The sequence below is a fragment of the Bos indicus genome, chromosome 9 (genome assembly GCF_029378745.1).
Source record: "Bos indicus isolate NIAB-ARS_2022 breed Sahiwal x Tharparkar chromosome 9, NIAB-ARS_B.indTharparkar_mat_pri_1.0, whole genome shotgun sequence".
NCBI classification, from domain to species: domain Eukaryota; kingdom Metazoa; phylum Chordata; class Mammalia; order Artiodactyla; family Bovidae; genus Bos; species Bos indicus.
Window position 1 is genome coordinate 42648937 of NC_091768.1, and position 4773 is coordinate 42653709.

At 44.7% G+C, this 4773-nt stretch overlaps 1 long non-coding RNA gene across 1 annotated transcript; it reads right to left on the bottom strand.

Annotated features, from left to right (window-relative positions):
• Nucleotides 1-536: 536 nt before the first annotated feature.
• LOC139184913 (uncharacterized) lies at nt 537-2883 on the bottom strand. Its single transcript, XR_011568449.1, has 2 exons — nt 2013-2883; nt 537-1283 (listed from the first exon to the last, which is right to left on the bottom strand). It is a non-coding gene; the product is annotated as an uncharacterized lncRNA (long non-coding RNA).
• Nucleotides 2884-4773: the final 1890 nt, after the last annotated feature.

A 4773-nucleotide genomic window follows, 5' to 3' on the forward strand; every position in this document is an offset into this window, starting at 1 on the left:
TGAAATTTAGTTCAAATCAACGTGCCAGTTTTGGCTTCTTAGTTTTGACACGGGTACCATGTTCTGTAAGATGCTAACAGTGGGGGAAACTGGGCGGGGTATACAGGAACTCTGCATCCTATCTTTGCAACTTCCTTGTAGACTAAAATTGTTCTGAAATAAAATATTTATGCAAAAAAAAATTCTTTTCAAGTCAGGAAGAGTGGTAAAATGACCTCAGAATGCTAATCAGCACTGGAAGAAAACAGAAAGAAATAAAGCATATTTAGGATTAAAAAGGAAAAACTAAAACTGGTATTTATTTGATATGATTATTTACACAGAAAATTCAAAGCAACAGGCAAATTGTTAGAACTAATAAGGCTTCAATCAACTGTTACATACACACACAGATAATTAGATGTAGATATTCTTTTTTTTTTTTTACTATATGTATACTTATTTATTTTAAAATTGTAGACAAAGTACTGTGTCAATATCTGTTGAGCATAGCATAAAGTCTATACCATTATAACCCAAAGAGGCTGAGTTCATGATGAAATAAACATGGTTTTATTTTTATTTTAATTATTAAAGAAACAAAGTCTTTTTGTTCTCACTGAAATTATTTTTATATTTGAATATGCTTCACTATTTTCTGAAACTCAAAAAAATGTGTGATACAATCATTTACTTCCATTCAGTTCAGTTGCTCAGTCATGTCCGGCTCTTTGTGAACCCATGGACCGCAGCATGCCAGGCCTCTCTGTCCATCACCAACTCCCGGAGTTTACTCAAACTCATGTCCATTGAGTCAGTGATGCCATCCAACCATCCCATCCTCTGTCATCCCCCTCTCCTGGCTTCAACCTGTCCCAGCATCAGGGTCTTTTCCAAGGAGTCAGCTCTTCACATCAGGTGGCCAAAGTATTGGAGTTTCAGCTTCAACATCAGTCCTTCCAATGAATATTCAGTATTGATTTCCTTTAGGATGGATGGGTTCGATCTCCATGCAGTCCAGGGGACTCTCAAGAGTCTTCTCCACCACCATAGTTCAAATGTATCAATTCTTTGGCACTCAGCTTTCTTTATAGTCCAACAATCATTTAAATGTTTCTTAATTCATTTTCTCCAGTGTTTTGTTGTAGTGGTTTTTGCAACTAAGGAATATGTCTCATGAAGAAACATAAATCCATAATTTTCTTTATTGGCTGTTTTAACTAAATTTCATTCACCAATTATGGAAAGACTTTTGTTAAAATTTGGCTATAGATTTCCATCTTCTCTGATGTCAATCAGTTGTTCTGGCAAAGCAATAAACAGGTTTTTAGAAGAGGTAGCTATTCTTAAAGATACCATTATAATAGCAATAAAAGCTATAATTTACTTAGGAATAAATCTACCGTACGATGTACAATAGCTTTATTAAGAAATAAAATTTTATGCTGAAAGATATAAAGAAGAAATGAAATGAATGGAAAGATGCACCATGTTCATGCAAGGAAAAATGTTATATTGTAAAGATGCCACTTTCCTACAAATTAACATAGAGCATCAGAGTTTTTCATAGGATATTTCCAGAGTAGTTAATTTCCATGGAGGGACAAGCCACAGGAAAAACTCCACAGAGCAATGACCACTGACGATAGTCTGATCTCTTCTTTGCCACCATCCCAGGGTGATGGGGTCTGGGTCTCAGTTCCCATTCACCCCAATAGGGTGATGAGCAGAGGAGTATCCAGTCAAACCTACGACTGGGTATGTTTCAATACTGGCTGAGTTCTGTGTTTTTGAAAGAGGAGGAACATAGAAAATTGGTTCCTGCTATTTCTATTGCTCAGGAACCAAAGCCTCTTCAACCCTTGGCTCTGGCCAACTAGGACATAATAAATAACCCCACTAGTGGAAAAAACGCCTTCATTTCATTCCATGAGTTTATAAATCAGTATGTTACTCAGTTATCCCCTGACTTCATCTAATATTTTTCTCCATCACTCCACCATTGGGGAGAGTGTCCTGCAGGAAAAACTTACATTCTGAAATGTGCATTTCATCTTCTTCCAGTATGGAAAAGCAGGCTCACTGGAGGAAGGGGGAGCAGCCACTGCCAGCGCTCTGCTTGGAAACCTGCCACAGAAAGGCATCCAGGAAGAATCTCACTGGAAGATGACTATCAGGCTGGATCAGGAGTTGACAGCCTGCAGCTCATGCACGAACTGCAGTGACCCTCTGGGAGAGGAGCTGGCCCCTTGCCCTGCCGGTGTCTGTGCCTCCAATCCCAAGAAAGCGCTGTGACATGGCTCAGCTCAAAAGACCAACCCCAACAACGACACCCCTGTGTATATGGGACATCACAGTTTGCAAACCATTTTGTCTCCTTTGATCCACAGAACAACCCTGCGACTACTGCCATTTGAAAAAGGAATGTGGCATTTTACAGATGGGAAGCAAACCTAGGCTTCAGATTCACAGCTAGCAAGCAAACAAGCCAAAACTCACGCCTAGATTAAAAATAAATTTAAAAACTGTCCTTACTCTTCTGTCTCCACACTTGGTGCATCACTGCTTTCTGGATGTTTCCCGCCCCCGACTCCCACCTGTCTCCGCCTCTTGAAACTGTGGTTTGGTCAAGAAGCCCCGCAGGGGCCGTTTTACTCCTCTGAAGTGAGAGAGGCCTGTGGTTGGTCCATTGGCAAGACTGAGGGAGGGGCTTTGGTAACTTCAATACAGTGCTCCTGCTAAAAAGAAAGGCAGTTCCTCAAAAAATCCCTCTCAAAACGAGGAATTTTAAAGAGCAGCCGGCGACACCTTCTCCGCGTGCTGGGCGTTCCTCCTGGAGCCGCGCAGAGCAGGCACCTGGCCAGCCCACTGCTGCCACCTTGTGGCCGAGAGAAAGAGCGCCCACCCACTCCCCACCCCGGAACCCCATCAAACAAGGAAGCTGAACAAGGCTAGGGCCGGCCGGATCTTTTCTGTCCTTCCCGGGCTCCCCTGGCAAGCCCCTCCTCTGAACCCCTACTGCCAGGTTTGCTAGGGAGCTGGTGTAACCTTCGGTGGGTGGCTGCAGCGCTTCCTCAGGCCCCGGGACTGTCCAGCTCCTGACGGTGAGCACGGTGGCTGTCACAGGGCCCTCTAGGTGGCACCTGCTGCCCAAAGCGGTAACCAGCACGCAGGGCACTCGCCAAGCAACTGACAGATGAAACAAGGATTTGCTCGTAAAAATAGGCCTGAACCGGACACCTGAATGCCGGGTCTGCTGCTACAGACCTGAGCATCAGAAAGCGGGCAGAGGACACTGCTGGAAATAGAGCTTGTGACAGACAGCCCTGCTAACAGCCACTGAGGCAAGTTTAGAGGCAGAAAGCATCTGGGGCCTTGTTCCACAACTCATATTCTCAGGGGACGCTGATAAGCTCTGGAAAAGGGGTGCTTTTTGATACCTGTTTGTACGTCCTTCTAGTGGAAGCATTATATCTGAGTCTGAGATGCAATCGCTCTTTTAAGATGCAGTGTGCAGTGATTTCAGTCCAGGATTTGTTTGTTTTTAATATTCCCACCAGTAACCATCCGTGGGGTTGTGATTTGCTTAATAAGAACTTAAGACCGTTCTATCTCAAAGCACCATGACATCCCATTACACTTGGTAGCTTAGGGTCCTGAAGCAGATCATTTCTTCTCTAGTCCTCTGTTTCCCTACCTATGAAATGAAAAGATTGAACAAACCTGTATTTCTTAAAATGTGGTTTGTGAACATGTGTGCATGAGAGTCACGTGGTCTTATTAAAGACCCAGATTTCAAAATGACTGCTTTGGGGTCTGGGTGGGGAGTTGGGGGCGGTCTGCATTTTAATCCATTCTTCAGGTAATTCTTATGTACTAGTGTTTGAGAGGCAGGAAACAAGCTGATGTGGGATCTAAGGCTTATTGAGATCTATATGCACCAAACACTGACCAGAGCAGATCCTTTCCCTCAAAAAGCCCACAGTCCTGCTGGGAACAGAGACGAGTGAACAGAAGGTACAGCAAATGATAACAGATGCTGTGGAGGGAGGAGGAGAGAGTGGTAACCGTCTAGGACATCGCCCCTGAGGGCTTCGAGGGGACTCTGGGGTTGTCCGGAAAGACTGGGTCACCCAGGGCAGACAAGGTGCTGCTGACGGAGGTCGGGAGGGGCGCTGTAGGCCTCGTGAGCAGCATGTGACCTTCCACCCGTCCTAGGACAGAGGGGGACTGTTAGATCTCTGATGCCCCACCCCTAGGGTGAGGCGGCATCTGTAAGCCGAGAGGGAGACGCTAAGGATTAGCCTGACGTTTTCATTTGATCCAAAAATGGATCCAAAGCTCTGGTAATCTCATCCTCCCCTTCCAAAGCAGTAAGAGGTCAGGTCCTCACGAAGGGAACTGCCCAGGGCGGCAGCACTGTGTCCGACAAGGCACACACGTGGGCGGGCCGTGGGAGCCTCCGCAAAAGCTGGCCTAGGATTTGGGTCAGCACATTGCTTTCTCCATAAAGGATATTTAAAAACCCTAGTCCTTTTCCTCCTTATTTCTCTTTCTCCTGCCCGCCTTTTCCATTCAATTTCCTTGACTATCAATTTCCTTTTGAATTCCCCTGATAAGGAAGCCTGACAGTGCTGCAGTCCGTGGGGTCGCGAAGAGTTGGACATGACTTGGTGATGGAACAACACTGTCTAATATTTAAAACTTTACTTTCTGTAACTTTTAGAAAGATGTATAAAAACTCAACCCCATCTTTATTCACCTGCTACATAGGATCTGATCTATGATGTTCAA